This window comes from Protopterus annectens, chromosome 6.part0 (assembly GCF_019279795.1).
Source record: "Protopterus annectens isolate FY-2018-M chromosome 6.part0, PAN1.0, whole genome shotgun sequence".
In the NCBI taxonomy this organism is placed as follows: domain Eukaryota; kingdom Metazoa; phylum Chordata; order Ceratodontiformes; family Protopteridae; genus Protopterus; species Protopterus annectens.
In genome coordinates this window covers 1199667099-1199693950 of record NC_056737.1, presented here as the reverse complement: position 1 = coordinate 1199693950, position 26852 = coordinate 1199667099, and the positions used below count along the sequence as shown (strand labels likewise).

The following is a 26852-nucleotide window of genomic DNA, read 5'->3' as shown; positions in this document are numbered from 1 at the left end:
CAGACGGGAATGGTTGTTAATGGTTGCTAATACATTCCTGGCAGCTTTCTTCACACAAAAACTGTGATATATGTATTTTTTACTCCAGAATGTCAGAGGATTTCCTCTACTATAACTAGAAAAGATGGCATTGTTATTAATCCCAAGAGTTTAAACAAAAATAATAATCAACTGACTTTCAATGCTTATCTTTGAGAAAAAAGGATAACATTTTAGTCATGTCTTAATCGTGGCAGAATTTGTTAAGTAACTATATAGGTTATCACAACTACAAGGGAGTATAATAAGAAGAGGTATGTCTGGCTATGTGCATAAAAACGTCTTTTTTGTACTGTTCAACAACACAGAAGAAGAAATTATTCGAGTATCTCTATGAACATTTGATTTGAATATTATAGACTTTAAAGAACCCCCAAATTTAGCACTACAGATGTATTCTTTAATGCAATCAATGATATCTTCACAAAGGACTCCAGCATCTTTGCTGTAGATTTTAACAACCCAAATAGAGACAGCTGAAAGTTAAACTATGCTGCCCTTTGTTAAGTAAATTAAGTCATTGTTGAATACTTGTTACCAACACTAGTTACAAAAAAACTTGTTTATTTTGCTATAAGGGGCTCTAACATTCTTGATTAGTTTTTTAGTCACTCGAGAACAAACATTTTAATGGTTTCTGTATGTCTTCCTCTGGGTAAACATGATCGTGTTTGATTTTAATCTATAGTCTCATGCAAGGAAAAATGTATATCTGATGCTTGTTTGCTTTACATTTTCCATCGGTCCCCAATGAAAATGAGAACTACCCAGTCGGGTTAGCAGGGTCAACACGGTGTAAATAAATAAATAACTAAGACTGATTCTAAATCAGCAAAGTTCTAGAGAATTGATTACACCATCATAAGTAAAGCTACAAAAAGTGGCATAGAGGCAGTATGACTATTAATCCTAATACTCTAGTTGCTTTCTTACAAGAAAACAGATGCCTTGATAACTACCTTTGCACCTGTTAAACTTTTATTAAAAAAAGAGCAAAACGTCACCTAGTAAAATAATTAAGTTGTTAATCTGTCTGCAAAAATGTCAAATATATCAAAAGGTTCCATCTGTTAATACCAGAGAGAAACTCAGAAAGCCTACTTCAGCACCAACTAGTGCCTTCAGTCACAAGAAGTCTGGTTTTGAAAAAGAGCTTGCTTTAAACAACAAAAAGTTTGTTTTTTTTAGAGATGGCAGACAAACCAGGACTGACTACTGAGCTATTTCTTATCTTGAGTACAATACCACATTCTTATCTGATACATCTGCAATAACTAATCCATTAAGTGAAGTATTTGCCTCACTTTATATTACACCACACTACTTTCTCACAAAAGCTACCTGTTGGGCCATTCAGCATTTAGATACCGAAGGGACAATCAGAGGCTACAAATCATACATATTTCATACTGTACTATAGGAATTTGATATAAGAATTTAAGGTGCAGCCAAACTATTGTTCCTGTGAAATTATTCCAAAAGAAACACAATAATGACTTTATTCCAGACACTTGGAAGAGATCAGTAGTACTACATAGATTTATAGATAGTAATAACCTGATTCCAGGCAATTATCACTCCATTAGTTTCATTAGCAATACAGAAAAAGTATTTGAAAGGTTTTTGTTGGCGCTTTGCCTACAAAATGTAATGGACTTCAGCACAAGCTCATTGAGGGTAAATGATGCACAACATATATGATGGAATTCCATAATGACGATATACAGACTATGGAACTTGGTGCTGCAGTACCTGTTCCCTGGGATTCCTTAATGTCTACACCAAGTGTATACCATTCTGAGTAAACACAACACTCATACTAAGTTTAGTCTTCCTACTGCTTTTTGTGCAGCCTTGAGTATTGAGGGTGATTCATAGAGGTTACCACAAAGTGTAGACTACATGTACACTTAGTGTAATCTTTCTGAGTGACTAGAAAGCACAAAAAATGCAGTAGAGATGTTCCTGAATGCAGATCGTGTATACTTAGTGCATGTATTCAGGAATCCAGCCTGCTGTATATTTAGATCTCAGAAAGGTTTTTTGACTGCATTCCCATAGGTAAGTCATCTTCCAGGTACTATATTACAAGGTTAATTCTTAGATAATTAGGTACATTAGTAACTGGCTCAAGAAGATATTCCTTTTTGTTTGAGAGAGTAATTGTCATTCAGGGTCTAAATCTGTACTTAAGAGGTGTCCTACAAGGCTCTTCTCTTATTCTATTCAACCTTTTCATGATATCTTTTATGTTTTTTCCATCTATTTGTGTCAGGATGTTTGCTGATAACACCGAACTAGCTTTTCTTGTGCAAAGTGTTTGGACCAGTGGCATATCCAGGCACAACTGGTTAATTTATTATATTGGACTGATAGGAATAGGCTTGAGTTCTTAATATCCTAACATACACTGTGGGAAACACCTTCCAGGTACTATTATGGTATTAATAGTGACATGATCCCTAAAGATTTGGAAGTGTTTATTTCTTTCTCACTGTTACTGCTGAAAGTCTGTCTTGAAATCACCTTCAGCAATGGATTTCCAGCTAGCTGTTTAAATGGTCTGTGGTAGAATTGCACTTGTGGGTCTCTTCTACTGTGTTTTTACATTTGGATGATTGGGTTTATTCATCTTTTGGCAGAGGTGTTTGCCTGACCCATGTGAGTTGTGAAATACACCAAAGGGCTCATAGTGTAGTCATTTTATTAGCCAATGTGCTCATAGGTTCATAGGTAGGTACTAAGGTATCGGCCCTGGGGCCTATACAAGCCCAGCCAAAAAGGTACCCTGGCTTTTGCCACCCAGGAAAATTATTTTCCTGTGCCACTGTCGAGCAGAGCCACAGAGGTGATCCCCGGGGTGAATTTCCTATTTTCCATCTAATCATCAAGATTTTTCTTGAACAGTGCTAATGAGGAGCTTTGTTTGATATAGATAGGTAGTTTATTCCAGAGTATGGGAAGTCTCTGGGACAGGAATCTATCCCTCCGGCATGTTCTGTTTATTGTGTTGACAAGGTTTAGGTCCCTAGAGCGTGTAGCTTGGAGGGATTGGGATTTATTTAAGTAGAGCATGTCCAACAGCTCTGGGTTTGACATAGCTTTGTATGTTAGGCAGAGATCACCTCTGAGTAGGAGATATGCGACAGAGTAAAGCTGGAGTTTTTTGAGACGGTCTGCGTAGGGCATCTGTTTGGGGCCGGTAATCCTCTTTGTGAGGTATTTCTGCGGCCTTTCCAGTTGTTGTAGATGTCTTGTGAGGTACATACCAAAAGGGGCATTGTACTCTATTATAGGTCTAATGAGTGATGAGAAGAGGGGAACAATGACCTCTTTTTTTCTGGATGAGAAACCTTTTGTGATGAGGTGTGCCACATAGAAGGATTTCCTGACTACTGTGGTGATGTGATTATCAAAGGAGAGACTACTGTCCACCTGTGTCCCAAGGTCTCTTATCACACTTTCGGTGTTAAGTATACTACCGCCTATGTTGTAGTTCATGGGTACAGAGTTTTTACCAAAGGGGATGACAATGCACTTTTTGGCATTGAGCTTGAGGCCATGGCTTTGACACCAGGCATCTGTCTCAGTGAGGCCCTTTTGTAGGATGTCCACATCGTTAGGAGTTTCGATTATGGCTCCTAGTTTGCAGTCATCTGCGAACTTCATTAGCCAAAGACTTTCTGTGTTAGCCTGTACTTCAGAGAAGTAGATACCAAACAGGAGAGAACCCAGGACTGAACCCTGTGGTACTCCACTTGTCACTGGTCTGAAGTCGGATTTGGAGTCTGCTACTTCCAAAGTGTGGGTTCTGTCAGTGAGCCAGTTGGCAACCCATCTTGTGACATAGGGATTTATACCTAGTTTAGTGAGTTTATCTAAAATTCCAGAGTGGGGGATGGTGTCGAAAGCCTTGTCAAGATCTAGATAGGCTGTGTGAACCACCTTACCCTTGTCTACCACTTTGGTGACTGCTTCAAAGAAGTCTATCAGATTTAGGAGACATGGTCTGCCTTTTACAAACCCGAACTGGGTGGGGTCCAGAGTTTGGAGATTACCAATGTCTTTGTTTATATGTTCCATGATGATACGTTCCATGGCCTTGCAGACCAGGCTCATCAGGCTAATGGGGCGATAGTTCCTGGGGTCTGTGGTGGCTCCCCCCTTGTGGAGTGGAATAACTGTCGCTGTGCGCCATTCAGCAGGCACAAAGCCTGAGATGAGGATATGATTGAACATGGTACTTAGGTGGGGTGCCAGTTCGTTTTGTAGTTTGTGTAGAGCGCAACCTGGGATGTTGTCTGGTCCCATGGATGCTGGGTTCATTGTTTAGTTTTCTATTTTTCTGTGCTGCTATAAATTTGTAGCTTTTGTGTGAGCAGTGGTTATCAGAGCCCTGTATATTACAAAGCAAATTTGCCCTAAAGAATGCTCCATAAAAATGTACCCTGTAAATTAGCAAAAAAAATAGAGCAAATGCCTTTTGGGCAGACAAAAAATATCAAAAAAATGATCTGACTACTGCAGTAGGGTACCGAAAATTTATTAAAATATATTAAAATTACACAAATATGAGCACTTTCGTCTCAAACCAGAGACTTCATCAGATAAAATGTATTTGGGCAGACAAGCTTATAGCAGCTAGTTTGGCATCAAGTGGCAATACCTACAGGTTTAGTAGAATTTAGTATCGTGTAAACATTAAAGTTAGTAGAATTTAGTACTGTTTAGCACAATCTGCCCAAATAAAGCACCCTTATTGGTTTGTTTATTGAGCAGGGTACAATGCTGATCCAAATAAAGCTTTTTCAGGATTAGGCCAGGGTTACAAAGTTAAAGCAAGTAGTGCATATGTATCCAGTTAAGGTAGTTCATAAATGGAATAATGTATGTCCAAAAGCTCGAAAGGAACGAAACAGTCCAGAATGGCTTAAATGAGACTTAGTTTAATGAAAAATAATAAAAAATTCACATCAAGCGCTTTCGCCTGGAATCATACCAGGCTTTTTCAAGATAAACCATTACCAAAAATTCAAAGCTTAAGTACTTTCTAGCCCAAATCATGTGACTAGACTAATGAAATATGCAAATCAAATGTTAAAGCAACCAACTAAAAATTCATTCATTCAAATAAAATTATGCAATGAACTACTAACCAACAAGGTTGTACAAGATATCTGAAAACATATATTTACAATACAACCCATAATAAAATATGTGCAACAGCTCTATGAAACTGCAAGCAAACTTAAAAGACCTTGAGGCAATATTAAAAACTTATGAAAAAATTCATATGTGCCTTAATAACCTTTCACAGATTTTTGGTTTTAAAATCTTCTGCTTGTCATATAAAAAGTTAACAATAGTTAAAAAATCCATTCAAAGCAAAATGTTTTACATGGTAGTAAAATAAACAACACATCCAAAAAAACTGTGGATACATAAAATCATAACTTAGCCCTCCTCAGTTTGAAAACACTCATAATACTAATACTATCATTCAAACCAGGGGGCTTGGTTGCATTCAATTTGAGCTGCCACCACAATTCCTTGTATTCCAGTCGGGTTTCCCAATCACCCCCTCGGCTGTCCTGCAGGACCTGCTCTAAAATTAAAAACTTGAGTTGCATATTAGGGCATGTACCAAGATTCTTAAAAAAGCATTATTTTCCTTTTCTTGGATACATCATAAAGGTGCTCGTATATCCTTCTTCTAAGGGTTCTCTCAGTTTTACCCACAGTTCATAAGTAGTTCATAAACGGCTGGTATAATATTTAAAACAGCATATGACACTTTGCTGTAATTAGTTTAGTAGTTTACTATGCAAAAGACAGGAGTATGGAAAAGAGCTACATATACTCTAGAAACATGTAGCATTGCAAGTGAATAACACAACATCCATCAAGAAGATGACTAAAACAGGGGCAGCAAGTACAAATGAAAAGGCATTGTAGACCATTTTCGGTACTTATGTATTATCGCAACTAGATTAGCTCATACCTGCAGACAAACAAGTGCCTAAAACACTTCGAACACTTCAGACTGTTATAGTCCTTACTACTGGCCAAAAAGTTTACATTACTTTTAGGAACAGGAACAATTTAAGAAATCATCTACCTGTTTTGTGCGCCTTATAGATGCACTTATGGAGGTGGATGATGTTGACAGCTGATTCCGTACTCGTTTTAGGGAAAGTTGGGACTAGTGATGTTTTCGGTGTTATTGCGATTTTTGAGTTACTGCACTTAAGTGCGACATACTTTTGCTAGGTAAGCGAGTTTCGTTTACAGTGCTGCTATTTCATATGTAATGTAATATAATATAAGGTAATGGTTGCATTCTGTAAGAGGAAGAAGACTGGAGATAAGCAGGTGGTCTACACCGGAAGACGACAAATGTTGACAACAGTCCGAAGATGAGAAGAGGCCAGAGTTCCGTATTACTATTGTAAATGTACTTAATTATGGCAGATACTTACTGTAATGTATTTTACTGGGAGTGCTGTCTGAGCATGCATGTCATATGGCAAGAGTTACATGGTATGTCCCTGACTAACTTGCCTTTGCCTGAGGTTGTCCTCAGGAATGTGGGAATTGCGATGCAGTGTAGCACTGTGCAGGTCGTTGAACAAGTGAGACACCCCCCCCCCACCAGGAGCCGAAAATTTGACTGCTGTTCCTCTTTGGGCCTCATACCCAAAGTCACCTACTACTAATTACTTGCTTAACACACCCCTTTCAAGGTTAAGAAACATATTTTCGCAGAAAAGCTTCCATTTTTTGCCAGTTCAGAAATCTGGTTGCGATAATATGCAAGTACCCCATTTTCTTTATTTACCTCTTACGAAAATAAGAAGAGAGTTCTGTACTGGACTGTTAGATGCCTAGTTATGCAAGCAGTGTTAATATTATATTACAGCTCCGTAATCCAGAGGGTAAGAACTCTGACTGCTACTAAGGTGCCATGAGGCTGATTAGCGGTCTGGTCTGTGAACGAGCCAGTAGAGGGAGGTTGAAGGACAGGATCGATAGAAGGCAGCCAGAAGCACTATATGTCTGACCACCAGGAGAGGTGGGTGCTACAATATACAGAAATATGGGTCAAGATGGTAGTGCCCACCAAGATTGTACATTAATTGTAATCTGACCCACATGTAGAAGCATGTGTGCATCAGATGGGCAGCACTGTGGGATTTTTTTAATGTCAGACTGCCGTGGTCATTCTTAATGTTCAGAAAAAACAAACTAGCCCTTATGGTTGCTTGGATGACCACTGATCTGATTGGCCCTCATCCTCAGCAAGGTTTGTGTAATGGGGAAACAGATGGGGAAAAGCTAAGGAGGGGGAGTCTGATGGTCATTGTGAACTTGGGGAACACAATCTACAAAAGTTTTAATAATACAAAATTAATAGTTCAGTGTGGATTTGTGGACCAGCAATGCAAATGTATGCACATTACTTGTGTTGTTTGAGTAAAGTATTTACATAACATCTTTAGTACAAATATAAGGAAAAAGGTAGAAAAGACACTGTTATTGAATAGATGTCTGAAGTAATATGATATAGGAGTACTTACATAACTTTTAAAGCATTTCTTAAATGAATATTAAATTTTAAAGCATTTCTTAAATGAATATAAAAAAAATCAGCCTAAGTATTTGAGTTGTTTGTTTAGTACACACCAGCAATAATCCACGTATAGATTTGCCTGAAGACCATTCTCCCTGAGAACATTAATTTTTTCCTTAATGACTGAAACTCTTTTACTTGAAAGTTGCAACAAATGAAGGCATTCCATTTTACAAAAATCATTTAGAATTTGCACTCTAGCAAAATGTACATCTTTTTTGTATTTCTTGTCATTCATAAAGGGAAAGGTATTATCTTGGAAAAAGTAATTAATAGTAAATGTTTTGTAATTATGTTTTGCCTTCATTATGAACATGTACCATATAAGGCAAGACAGAGTTATAAAACAATAAGTAAAATCACTATTTATGACCTGATTGTTGCCAACATGAAAAAATAACTAGTAAAAACCAAGAAAGAAGGCTTTAAATGTAAATAAATGAAAGTCCTATAACCTCTTATGTAGGTAAACAATACAATTCCTCTAAATGGAATCCCACTAAGCACAGTATATGTCTGGATGTTAAGCTAATAATTTGTTGGGAATCAGGCATGGTAGCTGGTCTCACATTGTAAAAGAAAAATAAAATGATTCCTACGAATGAAAAGGCTGGCTGTTCAAGGAGAAAAACTGTCTCTGTTTCTTTTCTGTCAGACTGTTTCATTTTCAGACCAAGGGACTAAACAAAGCTTGAACTAAAAGCTCAGAATAAATTAAGTACTGAATTAATTAATGTATTTTTAGAAAATTAATAGATGCTTTCTACATGGAATACATTATTGGTTTAGTCACAGCCCACTAAATTCTGCATTATTTATTTCATTTCTTGACTGGCAAAGTAGATTATTCTAAAAATGATTTTTTTTTTACTAGCAACCCAGGCCATAAGCCAAATGTTACATGAAGTGAAAGTGCAAATATAAATGAACAGAAAATACTACAATTGCATTAGACAGTATGTAAATGGAACAGATGATGCACGTATGCTACAGGTTAAATCAAATTGAATAAATATAGTCATAACAGCACTTTTTGAACTTTTAGCAATAACTTTATGTGTTTGGTGTGTAAATTAAATCACAGGAAAAAAAACAGAACAAATCAGTATTCTGAAAATATTCCTGAGATGCAAATATGAGGTTTAAATAACATCTCACACCTGGCTCTTCATTGCTAGCATATTGTCCATAAATACAGCAAGGCACCTTACCTTAGAATAAAACTCCCACTTATTGTTCCTATTAAAAATAAGTAGTGGAGATAAATAGGGAGCCTGAAGTGGTTAGACAGTAACATACACTAGTACTAGCTTTACCCTTATCTTATCTAGGTTCACCTTTACCTGACTTTGATTTAAGCAATCAGCTACAGATCTAGGCAGCCACAAGAAGGCCAATATCGGACATATAATACTGAAAAGAGGGAGATATGAATATCATCTGCATAGCAGTGGTACTCAAAATATGTTCTTAGTAGTGCCTCTTATGGGAGATCATCAACTCACTGAAGGTAGGATTTTGTATTTTTGTCTAATGTTATATGACCCTGAGTTGGTATACATAGGTTCGGGAGTGTGGGGTGTCCCCTACATGGAAGGTACAGCGGGGTTTGTCCCCAGGGAAAAAAAAAACCTTCATAGGGATGTTCACTGAAGGCAGTTTCAACAAGCATTTTTTGATGTATTTACAGTCACTAAAACTGCTTTTGTTGTTTCAACATGAATTCCCTGTAATTAGAAGCATACGTATTGTAAATAATTAAAGGGTTCAAACTTTGCTCTGCAGAACACCACAGGTCAGACTGTGACTCTGTGAGGTCTTTTTGCTGAATCCACCGACTGATTGTGCATCACAATGAAGGATGCAAGCAATGTGAGGATGGTGGCTGAAATCCAGCAATGGAAATAAAGCCAAGAGAGAAGGATCCAAGGATCATTTTTATGAGGTACTGCCAAGAGATCAAGGAGGACCAGAATGGAACATGACCAGTAATCCTTCATCCCAAATGTCTGTCATAACCCTTAGAATAGCTGTATGAGTACACATAGTCTGAGTTTTCGGTCATGCCTTTCTTCATATAGTCTAGAGAGGTACATCTCAAGTCCTTCACACCAACATGTACTATGACAGAGTCATAACAGTACTTGTTGCTGAATGACTTGAGTGCATGCATGATTTGATTGATCCTGGCACCTGACAGGCAGCTGACCGTGACCCTCTCCTTGTTCAGCCTAGGGTTGGGGACATCTGTGTGCCTCACTATTGAGTCGCCTATGACCAGAACATTAAGTTCTGAGGTGTTTTGCCTAAGGGGCTTAATTGCTGAGACACTGCTATGTGTGCTGTTATGTGTAGTGGTGGATTCTGTTCATGTACCAGTATGTGTATGTTGTTTGCACTTGGGAGGTCTCTGGTTTTTTGGTAGGCTCTTAGTGATTGCCTCCATGTATGTGGGTTTATGTGTCTTGACATTATCCTGTGTGAGAGGCGAGATGTGTGTGCTGACAACCTGTTGTATGTCTTGTATATTGTTATGTTAGAGGAGTGATTCTAATTTCATGGTATAGTTACATCTCTCACATGCTGTGTTTGTTTGCTTTAGGAGCAAGTAGTTTCAGTATACATGAGGCAATTACTACATTGCCTCAGGATGCCCATGTCAATCAGGTTGGCTGGAGAAATGGTGGGAAACTGTCCATCCATGTTGGCAGGTATATAGTGGACACAATCTGTACAGTTACTCCCCCCCCCTCTCTAGGAACAAACTTCCCCTGGCTATTATAAGTATAAACCACCCTCAACAATTCAAAATTGCTCTCAAAAACTTTCTAACTAGCACCGGGACTTGCTACTGTAAACATCCTCCCTGATCTTATCCGCACTCACCGACCACAGTCTCTCTGGCAAACTGCCCTCATGCCTGCTTTATCACTCCTGGCTGCTCAATCTAAATCCTGTGACGCTTCTTTTACTGTATATAACACACACTTAAATTGTACTTTCTTGCTAAATGCTCTCAGTATACTTCATTCACTGCCTGTATATACTGATTCTCCAAAACTGTGCTTCTGATGTGATTAATGTTACTGTCCCGTAAATGTCTGAGTCTTAACTGCATTAATTTTTCATTCAGACCCACCATGTTCAAACCAATGTTTTTCCATAACCTGTGTCTCAAAAGATTGTACATTTTTATTTTGTAGTCTATGCATTTATTATTCTAGTTATTGTACTACTTTATTTTAATTATAATAATTATTATTACTACTATCTTTTTGTGTATATTGTGGAGCTTTTCTCTCCAGGCCTCCACTGATAAAGGGCAATAGCTCAGTCGGACTATCCCAGTCAACAAATGTAAAATAAATAAATAAATGGTGTGAGAGACATACAGAGGGAAGACAAATAGATAGGAAAATGTGAGAGAGATGCAAATGGAAGAGGGAGGTAGGATGAATGGCATGCAGTAAGTAAAGGGGGTGACAAATGAGCTAAGGCTAGGGATAAAGGGGTGTGTGAGAGAGTTACAGGGTTCACATCATCATCATAATCATAGGGGAATATGAGGAACACCTCACCAGGTGGGGGATATGATTAAATAGTCAATTAGAAATCTGGGATTAATAAAAATGCAAGAGTGCCCATGTGCAAAGATCTCGCTTGATGTTTAATGAGTGTGTGTGTGTGTTTGTGTGGTTTGTGTGTGTGTGCGTGTGTGTGTGTGTGTGTGTGTGTGTGTGTGTGTGTGTGTGTGTGTGTGTGTGTGTGTGTGTGTGTGTGTGTGTGTGTGTGTGTGTGAAGAGAAGTTAGGCTTTAACAATGATAACAAGGGTGCTGGGGTAAAAGTGTTTTATTTTTTGTAAGACATACATGTCTGCACATAGGGCTGTAAAGGGAGAAAGAGGAAATTATTGCAATCAGTTATTACAACACAGACATACACACATACACACATATTATATATACATAAAGGTTCATAGCTAAATGCTAGGCTATCGGTCTGCAGACTACTACAAGCCTCGCCAATAATCAGGGAACATAAGCAAACCCTGTACTATATATCTGTGAGGTTAACAAATTAGCCATCCCTTCACCAATATCATCAAGGAAGGTTTCTAACTTTTCTTCAAATATTAGTCAGTTGTGCCAGGGTTTGTCTGATTTGGTCCTATATGCAGTGTTGCAATCCCCAGATCTCGTTTGCCACGTTACGTGTTTGGATGTTCTCTTCTTGGCCGTGGTTAAGTTTTTGTCTTTTTGCTAATTTTTGTATATTTAGTCTTTAGAATTGCTTAGTTTAGTTAGTTTTGTATGTGCTGTGCTTTTTTAGCCTCAGTAGCTAATTTATCACTGTTGTTGTGCTTCTTGTTGGCTGCCGCTTTTTCATTAGGCTTGTATTATGTATCCCATCGCCTTTTTCTGTAGTGGTGTGCTTAAATTGTTACAGTTAATTAATTAGTTATTTAGTTAGTTAGTTAGCTAAGCTCGTTTAAGTTAGAGAGCTAACTGCCCATTTCAGTTAGAGGGCTAGTAGTAGTGTGTTCTCTGTGTGTGTCCCTTGCAGACCTAGTACTCATTTAGTTAAACTCCAGGTTATTTCCCTTTCTCTTTAACTTTACTAGACATGCTGTGTGTATTAATAATTTTTTCTGGTCTAGACGTGTTTTTTGTGTGATTTTTTTCTTAGTCTTATAGTTGCTATAGAATTTCTTCATCCCTACCATGTCCAAGGAAACTAGGGAGAAGGAACATAAGCCTTCGGGCTTTAAGAAATGCCAAAAGTGCTCCCAAAAAATGTCGATTACAGATGGACATAGTATTTCTGTTTACTGTTTAGGAGCAATCCATCTTCAGGAAACCTGCAAATTCTGCCACTCCTTTAGTGCCTGTGTTCTACAGGAGAGGAAAAATAAACTGATTGTCAAAGGACTCTTGAAACCAACCTTTGAGGAATCTCTACAGAATTCTTCTTCAACCTCGTCCAGTACGTCCTCTTCCTTTACAAAGGATAAACCAACCAAAAGGCCATCTCCAGTCTCTTCGGCTCACTCTGAGCCTCCTGAAAAATTGACTAAAATTTCTCAAGCATCGGCCTCCTCGGCTCCACAGCCTTAGGGTTGGGAGGGTGGCCTAATTGCTAAGGTGTTTGCCTTACAAACATAAGGTGCAGGGTTTGAATCTCACAAGGGATAATCGGCTAGGCTTAAAATGGCTCACAAGGGCACTTAGCTTAGTACTAATCTATGAACCTATGAACCTAAGATAATTATCGTTGATAAACCAAGGTCTTTGGCTCTAAGATCTTCAGACGCGAAAGAAACTGTGACTGGGAGCCGGTCCATTGAACTTCTGCTGTTCTTCCCTACTTTGAGATCTCCCATCCTGGAGAGATCTCATTCACCAACCCTATTCTCCAGGTCTTCTAGGAGCCTGTCTGATGATGACATGGAGAGGGTGGTGCGCAGAGTACTGAAGTCACCAGCGCTGGCAAAATTGTTCTTTGCTCCAACCCAACAGGTTTTGGAGCCCTCTAAGACTGTTACATCCACTGTTGTTTCTCCTCCGAGCCAAGCTGGATCTTCAGAGCCGGAGTGCCAAGTACCACTTACTGTAGACCCTTCAGTTCCGGGACCCTTCTGGATATTCCAGAACTGATCCCTGTTCCAACACTCTCGGTGAAATCCGTGATGTCTAGGAGCCGTAGCTCTCCAGTCGGCCCCAAGGGGGATGCTTGGACCCAAGCTTCTTCAGTTCCGAGTCTATGCCTCAGTGCCTAGGCTCAGTTGAGCTCGGCTCCTAAATCAGCTTTTGAGCCAGTCTCCTTGGAGCCGGGGATTTCCTCTGTTTCCTTGGAACCAGTGGTGTCCTCAGAGCCGGTGAGTTTGACTTTCAAGCTGATGAGGAGTGTGCTGTCTCCTGCTACAGCTGTACACAGGGATACTGGCATTCATCCCCCCAAAGCTCCGGCTACTATCTCGGCACCACGCCCTCCACTGGATAGCAGAGATTCAGAGCCTCAGGAACCCCTATTGGGTGAACTCCACTCTTCCAAGGCCTCCCCAGAATACCCTTCTGAGGAGCCCCCTAGGAAGAGGACATGCAAGAGGAAGCATATAGACTCTCCTAATGAGTCTGTCACCTCAGACACTGACCTCGAGGAGTCAGAAGAGTCCCTATGGTCTTCCTCTGAAGATATCTCATTTGCAGATATCCTTGCTATCCTAAAACAGAGAGGCAGCTGGAACACCATCACCCCTTCTGATGAGGAGTTGGTGTACCTGAAGGCCTTTGCATCTCAACCTTCAGCCTCCTGGGTTTCTATGCCTTTTGATGAGCTAATGGAGTTGGTCAGTCAAAAGGCGTTGGAGTCACCTGACATTATGGAACCAGTCCCTCGGAGGCCAAACAAGTTTTTGTCTACCCCCACTGGAAAAGATTTTCTTACAAAAGGTGTGCCTGTAGATGCTCTGGTAGTGGCAGCAGCCACCAAGAAGGAACTTTCTGAGACATCCTCAGCTGTTCATCCTCCGAACAAAGATTCTTGAATGATGGTTTTCATCAGTGACTTTTACACTCAGATCACTGAACTACCTCACACACTTTACAAGGCTGCAAAGAGATCTCCTGAAGGAGCTAGGAGATACTCTACAAGGTTCCTTGGCTGCAGGGGTGACAGAGAAAGTCATGACCCAGCTGTCCACCTTAAATTCAGTTGTCAACTCCTCCATGAGACTGATATCATATGCAGCGGATGGAGTGAGTAGGGCAGCGGGTTCAGGAGTTTCCCTGAGGAGACACTCCTGGATGCGCTTGTGTAATTTTGTGGAACCTTTTAAGTCTACCTTTACCAATGCCCCTTTTGATGGTTCCTCACTTTTTGGACCTAAAGTTAAAGCCACACTCACCAGATTTGAGCAGGAAAGAAAAACTCTCTGCCATTGGAGTATGTTTTTCAGTACCTGCAAGACCTTACCCTAAAGGTCAGAAGAGTGGGAAAATATGGTTCAAAAGATCCCTGGGAGCTTTCCAAGATTCACGAGGTGAATCCTTCCCCAGGGGCAGAGGGGGAGGCAGCAATGGTAGACATCATCCTAGAGGTAAAGGGGGTCTGCAAAACCAGGGTGACCGTGATTCCTTTCGCTGACATCCCTACCAGCACTCTTGAAAGGAGGCCCATCTGCTCTACTCTGGAGGCAGTTGGGAGATGTTTATCTTTGTACCCAGAAGACTGGCAAAATATCACAAAAGACAAGTGGGTACAAAGCATAATATCTAGAGGGTATTCCATTCCCTTTTGCCATCCTCTCCCACACATCAGAACAATCCCAGATGTTCCACCCAGTCTAAGGGAGCAAGCAACTATAGAAATTCAAATGTTGCTAGACAAAAGAGTCATCCAAAAAGTCCCCATAGATCAAATAGTATTTGGAACTTACTCAATATTCTTTTTAGTGCCAAAAAGAACAGGGGACTGGAGACCCATATTGGATCTCAGCAAACTGAATGAATCTGTCAAAAAGTCCAAGTTCCGAATGGTGACACTGCAGTCAATAATTCTCTTCTTAGGGAAAGACAATTGGATGTGCTCAATAGACCTCCAAGATGCGTACTACCACATAAAAATGGACAGAGCACCACATAAAAATGGACAGAGCATCAAGGAGTCATTTACGCCTCTGGCTGGGAGCCAGTCATTATCAGTTCGGAGCTCTGCCTTTGGTCTCACTACTGCTCCCAGAGTGTTCACCAAATGTGTGGCAGTAGTACCGGCTCACATGAGATGTCTTGGATTCCAAGTGTTTCCCTATCTGAACGACTGGCTCCTAACTGCCACCACCAAGCATCTACTTCAACGAGCCAGGGATGTGACATTGGAAATTTGTGCTCAGCTAGGCATAACAGTCAATTTACAAAAATCTGCATTGTTGCCCTGTCATCGTATTACGTTGATAGGCACAGACATAGACACTGTTTCTATGATGGCACATCTTCCACCTGACAGAATTTCTGCCCTCAGAGAGCAAATACTCCACCTTCTTCCCAAGGACAAGGTAAAGGCAAAGGTAGTTCTGAAACTTCTAGGAATCATGGCTTCAACCATAACTCTAGTTCCTCTCACCACGATGCATATGAGAATTCTTCAGTTGCTTCTGTTTTGTCAGTGGTTGCTACAAGAAATTCCTATGTCCCATCTGATCAGAATAATGGAGTAATGCAAGAGGGATATACGGTGGTGCACTCAGTCCAATCATGTTCATTCCCCAGATATATTATGCCTAACAGAAACATGGCTAAAGCCTGCCACCATGGATCATGAAATTCTACCACCAGGGTATAGTATGTTTTGACAAGACCGTACCACCAGAAAGGGTCATGAGGTAGCCATACTTTACAAGTCTACTCTATCTGTCAGCATAGACACCCAACAACCACCCCAGTCCAATAATGCTGAAATTCTTATCTCAAAACTGCAAATTAACAAAAACAAAAATGTAAACATTGTCTGTGTCTACATTCCCCCAGGAAGACAAAAACCTTAGAAGACTTCTTATATTAGGTATCCAATAACTACCCCCAAGAAACAATTGTTCTTGGGATTTCAACATTGACTGGAACACTTGCTCTTGTGAAACCCCCACAACCCACATAAACCTCTATGGATTTACTTAAACCATTACCTCCCCCACCAGGACAGGAAAACCCATTAACAAGGAAAGTACCCTAGACTGGATACTTGTCAATACCCTTCTTCAATCTTATAAATCAGGCACTTTGCCTGATGACCTAAGTGACCACTGTCTCACCTATGTAATCAAGCTCAAAGTAGACTGCTTCTGCCAACCCACCTATAGAACATTAAGAAACAACAAGTATTTTATTCTCACCAAGTTTCAAAATGAACTTAAGGCATGCAACTGGTCAGTACTAAAACATCTCCCCCTAGATGAAGCAGTAGCATATTTTAACATCAAATTCCTTGCTATTAACTCCCATGCTCCCAGCTGCTCTATTAGAACCAAAGTTAATATTGCACCATGGCTTTCTAAAGATACCAAAACCAAAATTTCACTCAGAAACAAAGCATGGGCCACCTACCGAAAAACAAAAGCCCCACTTGATCAACTAAGATTCAGACTGCTAAGGAATGACACCAAAAAATCCATAATCTTAGACAAAAAGAACCACTATTACCATCTACTCAAAAACACCAAAACAAACCTCAGAAGTTCTGGGCAGGGATAAACAAACTACTCCACCCAGGCCAAACCAGTACTCCACCCCCCCCCCCCAGCTTCCCAACAAAAATCCCCAGTAGTCATTGCTAATATCTTCAACAGCTTCTTCACAGAGACTATCCAGTCTCTAGCCAGCCAACTCTCTCCCAATGGCTCTAATTCTAATGTAGCCACACCCAGTACCCAAACATACTTTACCTTCTAACCTGTTCCTACTCAATTTATTCGTGCCCTACTTAAGAAACTAAGACCCACCACCCTAGCTGCCGATCTCCTCCCAGCAGACTATCTGCAAAAGGCTGCTGACACCGTAGCATACCCCAACTCAATCTTGATCAACAGAGATATATCTGAAGCTACTGTACGCACTATATGGAAAATCTCCCATGTCATACTTCTCCATAAAGGAGGCAGTTCCACTGAACTGTCAACCTTTAGACCCATAGCTATTCTGTCACCTCTAGCTAAAATTATGGAGAAATGTGTACAAATACAGCTCATGCACTGCCTCACACAGAACAAGCTGTTGTCCAACTTTCAGCATGGCTTTAAGCCACACCACAGTACTACTTCTGCCCTCCACTCTTTCTCTAACGTCATAACCACAATAATAACAAACTATCCTCAGCACTCTTTCTAGATCTGTCCAAGGCTTTTGACATGGTTGACCACAAAATGCTTATAAATACCTTGAAGGCCTTCTCCTTACGCAACCATGCACTCCAGTGGTTTCAATCATACCTGCAAGGCAGGCAAAAGGCAGTTCTATGGCAGGACAAGCTATCATCTCGCCTACCCATCACATTAGGAGTCCCCCAGGCCTCAATACCAGAACCCCTTCTTTTCTCCATCTTTATCTACGACCTTCATTCAGTCATCCCAGATACTACCTGCATTCAATATGCAGATGACTCCACCTTGATTTGTTCTGACACCTCACCAGCTACTTTATTCACATTAACCCAAAATACCTTCAATACAGTGGAAAAATGGCTCTCCAATCAACATCTAATCCTAAACCCCAACAAAACTAAGTTGCTCCTCTTCTCCCCCACATGCAGGACCCCCCTGCCCTCCTTCAACATAACTGCTAACAATGGCACTATCATCTCCCCAGAAGCCCAAACTAAACTACTGGGTGTCATAGTTGATAACAACCTGAAGTTTGATGTGCATATCAATCAAATTATCAAAACCATTAATAAAAAAAAACTTGTCTCTCTTGACAGAATCAAACCTTTCCTTACCCCACTTGTTAGAACTGCAACTGCCCATTCTCATCTGCTATCAACTCTTTTCTACGCCTCACCTCTATTTCCAACTTAAACAAAACAGATCTTAATAAACTATCATCCTGCTATAACCACATTGCCAGATTTGCTACTGGCACAGCCTACACCACTGTCACAACTTAAATTGCCTAGGATGGCTTGAACTGCCACGCCTACTGCAGTTCAACCAGCTAATAGTAGTACATAAAGTCCTTTACCAACAAGAAAATGCACCTGCACTAAAAAATATTATCAGCCCCTACACCAGCACCCGGCCACTGCGATCATCCATTAGACTCCTAGTTCAAACATACAAATCCAGCTATTCAGCTGGGGGCTCTCTGTTTGCCAACTCTGTTGGAAAAACATGGAACAGACTCCTAGTTGACTTGACCCTAGAACCCTCACTAACTCAATTCAAAAACAAATTCAAGAAATACTTCAAAACCTATTGGTTATGTCCTTGCACTAACCCCGACTAGTGACCTCTCTATTTCTTAGGTGCCTTACCTTCAACTACTTCTAACTTTTTTCTACCACTCCATTTCAGAAAGGGTCAATTGTATAACTGCTGCTCAATGTGTCTTAAACCTGAATGTATTGTTATGTATATATAACTTTGAAAATAATTATGTTAAGTTGTCTGTCTCGCCTTCATTCTTGCTGTTTATAGGCTCCGACTCGGCCATCTTCAATAGCTCGAGAGCTGTTTACTGGCTCGAGGCTACCCCTTATCCCATGATGCCTAGCGATAGCTACCCAGATCTCATTTGCCGCTTCAGCTGCGAGGTGTCTCGTTTTCTGCCTCAGGCTTGTATTTTCAAATTTTTTGTGTAGAAATATATTCTTATACTCCTTAAAACTATTGGATAAATTACCTTTTCTTAGTTTTATTTACTAGTGTTTGTTGTTGAGGTCTGTTGTTGACTAGAGTAGAAATTTTTTCTATCTGTGTTTCTCTTCTGGTGCTTGGTTGTTTGTGGTTGATATGTCTAAAGAAGCTAAAGTATCTGGATTTAAAAAGTGTGACTCGTGCTGTCAGAAAATGTCTCTGACAGATGAGCACACTAGTTGCGTTTATTGTTTGGGTGCTGTTCACCTGCAGGACTCTTGTTCTATCTGCCATGCCTTTAGTCCAAGAGTCCTGCAGGAACGGAAGAACAAACTGATCCTTAGGGGTCTGTTAAAACCTCAAGATTCAATGGCAAAGAGTTAGCCAGTGAAATCTCCAAAATCCACTAAACCCTCGGCTCCACCTTAGGAGCTGACCCCAGTACAGGATTTACCCAGTATGTCGGTTCCGGCTGGCACTGACAAGACAACCCCTCCGTCGGCTCCATCGGATGTTTCAGAGCCATCTCGGCGCCATAAAAGGCTAAGGTCCCCTTCGTTAGAGTCAGTTCATTCGGCTCCTGGCTCTCCATTATTACAAAGTGAAGGTAGCCACCGCTCTTCACACTCCTCTCGATCCTCTAGGCTGTCAGATCATGATGTGGAGAGAGTAGTAAGTAGGTTGCTAAAATCACAGGCACTAGCTAAAATGTTGTCTAGCCCTCCTCAACAGGTATCGGCTCCATCCACCTCCCTTTCTGTTCCTCCTCCGACTCCATTGAGCTCGCAGCCAGAGTTCATTGGGGTTCGAGTAGTGGAACCGTCGGCTCCGATAACTATATCTCCTTCGGTTCTGACATCGGCTCCGATTACCTTGATAGTACCTTTCATCGAGGGATCTGGATGCCAGGGCTCCCTCGTTGGCTCCGAGGGGTCGAGTGGCATCGGACTCTTGTCAGACCCCGTTCTCCCTCTTGGAGCATCGGCACAGGATACAATATCAGCCTCTGAGTCGACCCCTCAGCATGGAGAAAGATTCCTATTTCTTTGGAATCAGAGCTTTCTCTGCCTCGAAGCAGGGATGCCTTTGAGGTCATGCGGAGTGTGCTGTCCCCTGAGTCAGCTCCACTACCAGCCCCACCGGCTCCGTCCCCCGTAGTGTCTGTGCCAACCTCTGCTCCTCCTCCATACCCTAAGTGTAGAGAACCGATGCTCCAGGACACCCCATTGGGTGTTTCCCCTTCTTCCGAGGTCTCCCCTGATCACTCAGAGGAGCCCCCTCGGAAGAAGAAGTGCAAGAGGAAGCACATTGACTGCCCTGAGTCTGTCACTTCTGATACAGACTTAGATGACTCGGAAGGGTCCCAGAGATTCCCCTCTGAAGATGTTTCCTTCTATGACATCCTGGAAATGCTTAGGCAGCGGGGGAACTGGAATCCCCTAGCCCCTACCGAGGATGAGTCTGTATTCCTGGATGCTTTCGGTCCCCGACCTTCCACCTCCTGGATTTCTCCACCTTTCGACCCACTTAGGTCCGTAGTGGCTCGAAAGGCTTGGTCAGCTCTGGACACAGTGGAACCAACTCCGAGGAGACCTGGTAAATTTATTACAGCTCCCCAGGATAAGCAATTCCTTTCTAAAGGTGTGCCCGTTGATGCTATGGTGGTAGCAGCAGCCACCAAAAAAGAGTTAGCGGAGACCTCTTCATCTCTTCATCCCCCTAACAAGGAGTCTAAGATGATGGACAGATACGGAAAGCGAATGTTTGCTTCAGAGACCTTCTCCATGAGGTCACTGAACTACCTATGTCATTTTACTCAGCTTCAAAGGGATCTCCTTAAAGAGCTTGGCGATACCCTTCAAGATCCTACAACTGAGGGAGCACAAGCCAAAGTAGCTTCCCAGCTAGCGATGCTTAATTCTGTAGTTGACTCCTCCATGAGGCTCATTTCCTATGCAGCCGATGGAGCGAGTAGAGCCGCGGACATGGGAGTAGCCCTTAGGAGGCATGTGTGCATGTGGCTGTTTCACTTTGCGGAACCCTTTCGAGCGTCCTTCACCAATACCCCCTTTGATGGCTCCTTTCTCTTTGGGCCACAGGTGAAAGACACATTGACTAGGTGTCAGCAAGAAGGCAAGACTCTCTCTGCCATGGGGGTCCATTTTTCCACTCCCTCGAGATCTTACCCCAAGGGTCAGAAGAGTGGGAAGATTTGGTTCCGTGAATCTCAGGGAGCCTTGCTTGACACACGTAGTGATTTTTTCTCCAGAGGCAGAGGGGGAAACAATAATAATAGATGCCACCCTCGTGGCAGAGGGGGTCCGCAGAACCAGGGCAACAGAGAATCTTTCTCTGATAAGCCCTTCCAGCATCCAAGAAGGGTTGCCCAGCTGCTCACCTCTGGAGGTAGTCAGGGGAAGACTTTCACTGTACCCAAAAGCCTGGCAAAGTTTAACAAAAGACAGATGGGTACGGTCCATTATATCCGGAGGTTACAAAATTCCCTTCCATCAACCCCCCTTACAGTCAAGGAAGACCCTTCCAGATGTTCCACCTAATCTGAAGGAGCAAGCAGTAATAGAAGTTTCAAAACTGCTAGAAAAAAGAGCCATCCAGGAAGTCCCCACAGACCAGCACGGATCCGGAAGTTACTCAAGGTTCTTTTTGGTACCAAAAAAGACAGGGGACTGGAGACTGATTCTGGATCTCAGCAGACTAAACAAATCTGTACAAAGAATAAAGTTTTGGATGGTCACGTTACAGTGCATTCTACCCTTTCTGGGTCAGCACAATTGGATGTGCTCGATAGATCTTCAGGACATGTACTACCATATCAAGATGGACAGACTCTCCAAGAGATTTCTTCACTTTCGGGTGGGGGCCAGTCATTACCAGTTCAGAGCTCTGCCCTTTGGTCTCACTACAGCCCCCAGGGTGTTCACCAAATGTATGGCAGTGGTCACGGCTCACCTGAGACATCAAGGATTCCGGGTGTTTCCATATCTAGACGACTGGCTCCAGACCACCAGGCATCAACTCCTACAAGTGCGGGATTATACAATCACATCCTGCATCCAGCTAAGTATTACAATAAATTTCGAAAAATCTGCCTTGTTGCCCTGTCAGTCTATCACTTACATAGGAGCAGATTTAAACACAAGGGATATGTTTGCAAGGTTGCCACTAGAAAGAGTGTCCATAATTCGTCAACAAGTGCAAATTCTAATGCAGAGCAAAAGGATCCAAGTCAGGTATGTCCTTCAAACTTTGGGCTCCATGGCAGCTGCCATTCTTCTACTCCCACTAGCGAGCTTCCACATGAGAATTCTTCAGTGGCTTCTTTTCACGCAGTGGTCTTTCTAAAAGCTACCCATGTCTCACATGATCCTGATCATGGAGGCATGCAAAAGACACCTTTCTTGGTGGATGGTCTCCCCATTAGTTACTCAGGGCAGACCTTTCATACAACCCCATCTGGTAGCTACAGTGATGACAGACACCTCCCTGATAGGGTGGGTGGGGGCATTATCTGGGCAGGACAGTCCAAGGCACTTGGCAACCTCACGAGTACCATCTGCACATAAATGTCCTAGAAATGAGAGCCGTGCTATTAGCATTGCAAGCTCTTCAAGACTCTCTTCCTTTCGGGACCATTGCAATTCAAACAGACAACATGTCAGTGGTGTGGTATATCAACAAGCAGGGCGGAACCAGATCTTACCCCCTGTGTTGAGAAGCACTCAGACTTTGGCAGTGGGCGATTTCCTCCCAATGTTTTCTGATTGCGACGTACATCCCTGGGAGATCCAACGTCATAGCGGACAGGCTCAGCAGAGCTATCCTCATGCCTCATGAATGGTCTCTGAATCAGGAAGTTGCGGATCTTATTTTCCACAAATGGGGACAGCCTTGCTGCAATCTTTTTGCCACCCCCTTCAACAGCAAATGCAGCAACTACTTTTCCCTTCTTCCGCTTCCAGGTCACATACCCAGAGACGCTGTAGTCCACGATTGGCCTCAGGGACTTCTTTATGCTTTTCCTCCGTTTCCCCTGATACCAAAACTCATACAGAAAGCAAAATCATTGGGTTGCAAAATGATCCTCATTGCCCCCTACTGGCCTCGACAGATATGGTTCCCGTTCCTGCACCATTACCTTCTCGATCAGCCCTGGACTCTGGACCCAATTCCAGATCTCCTGATTCATCAATCAGGCGGGTTGCATCAGTCCCTCCAAACTCTCCAGCTCACAGCTTGGTTGCTCCACTTATAACCTTAGCCAGGCTTCCCAGCATTTCCCCAGCAGTCTGTGAGATTATCGTCTCCTCTCATAAGTCTACAACGAAAAAAACTTATGCTAGCAAATGGAAACATTTTTCTTGTTGGGCAGAGTTTAGGAATGTGGATCCCTTCTCAGCCCCACTCCATGAAATTCTGGAATTCCTGGCACAACTGTTTCACTCAGGGCCGCTTCCGCTATGATTAATTAGCGGCCATTTCTAATTTTCATATTGGTTTGTCAAATGCTAACATTATGTCTCATAAGCTCTGTAAAGCTTTTTTGAGAGGAACATCTCTTCTTAGACCTCCAGTGAGAGATCCCCCTCCCACTTGGGACCTTAATTTAGTCCTAACTTCCTTAATTCTGCCTCCTTTTGAACCAGCAGCATCATACTCCATCAAGTTTCTATCTTGGAAGACACTCTTTCTGGTAGCTATCACCTCAGCTAGGCATGTCTCAGAACTTCAAGCACTATGTGTTCGTTCTCCCTACCTGGTGTTTCACAAGGACAGAGTTGCTCTGAGGACTAATCCTTCATTTCTTCCTAAAGTCTGCTCAGAAAATAATTTAAACTAATCTATAGATCTCCCTGTGTTCTTTCCAAATCATAGCAACAAGGAAGAGTACAAACTTCACCAATTGGACGTTCATAGACAATTGTGTTTTTACCGGCACAGAACTAAAGATATAAGAAAGTCAGACCAATTATTCCTTTCTTATGCCTTAAACAAACAAGGTCTCTTAGTTTCCAAAGTGACCTTATCCAGATGGTTATCCCGCACTATTACTTTTATTTACCAGTTAAAGAACAAATAGTTACCAATTAAACCAAAAGGTCATTCTACTAGGGCGTTAGCCACCTCCGTAGACTTTCAGTCTAGGTTGCCCATGGATTCTATCTGTGCAGCTGCCACATGGGCAAACCCTCATACCTTTATTTCTCATTACAAGGTGGATATGGTCTCCCGGAGCAGAGCTGACTTTGGTTCCACTGTTCTGAAGAGTCTGCTCCACTGAGCCACCCAGGGTGTTAGGTGCTAGGGACGCTGTCCCAAACAGCAAGAATGAAGGTGAGATAGACAACTTAACATTAAGAAGTTATGTACCTACCATAACGTTCCATGTTAGTTGTCTTCATCTCGCCTTCTTTCTTGCGTCCCTCCCTCCGTCACCCATCCTAGTGGATCGAGAGGAGTTCCTTTTTTCACTGGCTGAGTATTTTTTTATTGTTATTCTTCTGGCCAAGTCTTCCTAACCTTTTCTAGATATTAGAATGCATGGAACAACCAGTTTTTTAATAGCTGGTTTCTTTCTTATTATGTCTGGATTAGCTATTTCAAACAAGATGTGGGTAGCTATCTCTAGGCATCATGGGATAAGGGATAGCCCCGAGCCAGTAAACAGCTCTCAAGCTATTGAAGATGGCCGAGTCGGAGCCGAGGATCGGCTCCGATCCCAAACAGCAAGAAAGAAGGCGAGATGAAGACAACTAACATGGAACGTTATGGTAGGTACATAACTTCTTATTATGTTTTGTAAAGTGTTTTATAATAAGTTAGTACTATATGTACTAAATGCTGATGTGAGAGTGTTCAATCTCGCCTTTGTTCTTACACATGGGTTCGGAGCCGATCCTCGGCTCCGTGCCGGCCGACTGCAAGCTCTGCATCGAGAAGAAGCTCGAGGACATCTAATACCCACAATCCCCCTCTGCCTTTACCTCAGATCTAGTTTGCCGCTGCTGCATCGCTGGAGGCTAGCTCGAGGCTTTTTACAGATAAGATTTTATCTATTTTGGTTAAATTTTCAAAAAACTTCTTTAAGATCTAGTTATTGAAAGTTAGTGTACGGTGTGTGAGTAGAGCAGAATTCTCGGTACCATTAGATTAGTTTAACTTAGTTTAACTAACTGGTATAGAGTTTTTCGGGGCCTACCACCCCTACTTGGATCACTTTTTGTCTACTGACTAAAATTTTTGTAGTCTTGCTTTTCTTAAGCAAGTGACAATCGGACTTACAAAATACCGGATTTGACATTTGTTACCTGGATTGACTATTACTGGACTGGACTGTCTCTTTCTTTTCTCATTATGTCTGAGAAAATGAAATCTGGCTTCAAACGTTGTCAGTGTGGCCAAAAGATGTCGGTCACAGACAACCACAGTTCCTGTGTCTACTGTCTTGGCCCTCTCCACTTACAAGAGGACTGTTCTATTTGTCACTCTTTTAGTGGGAGGGTCATGACAGATAGGCGCAGGAAACTGATGGATAGAGGATTGTTGAAACCCTCTTTCCAGGAGGCTCTGGATGCTTCAGACCAGGCATCCAAGTCTTCGAAGGTCGAAGACGCCGGAGCCCAAGTCATCGGCTCCGAGCTCTTGGGGTATAGTTAGATCACCGGTTCCACAGACTTCGGGGCCGAGTGTTCAACTGTTGGCAGTTTCCGAGCCTCGAGTCTTGGAACCGGTGACGGAGCTCCTCCACCGACTCTGTTGAGGTCGGCTCGTCTTCGATCCTTCGACTCGTTCTTCCAGGCCCCTTTCCGACACCGATGTGGACCGTGTGGTGCAGAAATTGATGGAGCATACGGCCCTATCCAAGCTTATCTCGGTCTCCTCTCAGTTGATGTCGAGACTTGAAGGCCTGCGACTATCTCCATCTGTTCCTCCTCCGAGACCTGTCCAGTCTTGGAGCCGGAAGAAGCTGAACTGATGATTGTGGAGCCCTCGGTGCCAGAACCGTCTTTTCTCGGTCGGCACCGTTCACCTCGACTCCATCCGATCCGTACTGGAGTCTCGGGCGAAGATCCATCCTTGGTTCCGGGACCGAGAGTCGGACCGATGTTTCGTTCCGACGCCCTCTCGGGCCTCGCACGGATCGACTCGGTTCCGTCCTCGGGTCGGTGCCTTCGCTCCTGTTTCGGGATTCTTCCCATTTCTTCGAACCGGAGATACCTCGACTCGGGACCGGGGCCTCGACCTCATGAGGAAGGTGTTGTCTACCCAGACAACCACATCAGCAGGTACAGCTTCTCCTCCCACAAAGGACCGTTATCCTCCTCTGCACCCACGGCCACGCCCAAGCGTCGGGCACCAGTGTCTCAGCCACCCCTGGAGGGTGCCCCTCTTCCTCGGAGGCTTCTTCGGATGCTCCCCAAGAAGTCCCTAGGAAAAGACTGTGTAAGAGGAGACACTTGGATTCTCCACAAGAATCCTTGACATCTGATACTGACTTAGAGGAGTCAGAAGGGTCCCCTAAGTCACCTTCAGAGGATGTCTCTTTTCTGACATCTTGGAGATCCTAAAACAGAGAGGTGACTGGCAAGCCCTCCCCCCTTCTGAGGATGAGTCAGTTTTGCTGAAGGCATTTGGTGCTCGCCCTTCCTCCTCCTGGGTCACTCCGCCCTTTGATGAGTTAATGGAATTAATTGCTCGAAGGCGGGAGACTCCTGACACAGTGGAACCAGTCCCTAGGAAGCCAAATAAGTACATTACGGCACCACAGGACAAGGCTTATCTCACCAAAGGAGTTCCAGTAGACGCCATGGTGGTGGCAGCGCCAC

At 42.5% G+C, this 26852-nt stretch overlaps 1 protein-coding gene across 5 annotated transcripts in view; it reads right to left on the bottom strand.

The window, feature by feature from the left end:
- Positions 1-26852, bottom strand: part of LOC122804756 (sodium channel protein type 2 subunit alpha-like) — a 2239151-nt gene that overhangs the window by 1823371 nt on the left and 388928 nt on the right. The window lies entirely within an intron of this gene.